Raw genomic sequence first — 281 nt, 5'->3', positions numbered from 1 at the left:
CCGCCATAGCCTATAATAAAATATTTGCATATTGGTGTAAATCATGCGGCGGCGGCCAATAATCGGACACCAGTTCGCTGTACGAACATAAAGGCGGAGTTTGTCGTTTACGCATCATTAAAATCCTCCTACTACAGGTAAAAAATTTGGTCGGTAATAGCCGTTTGCGAATCACGCGTGTTACCTATATGCATATACGTTACAATTTTAATTTTGTGATTTCGTAGTGAACGGTGTAAATAATGATCTATTAACGAATCTAATCAAATGTAGGTACCTCA

Source organism: Metopolophium dirhodum, chromosome 3 (assembly GCF_019925205.1).
Source record: "Metopolophium dirhodum isolate CAU chromosome 3, ASM1992520v1, whole genome shotgun sequence".
NCBI classification, from domain to species: domain Eukaryota; kingdom Metazoa; phylum Arthropoda; class Insecta; order Hemiptera; family Aphididae; genus Metopolophium; species Metopolophium dirhodum.
This window is presented reverse-complemented; position numbering follows the sequence as displayed.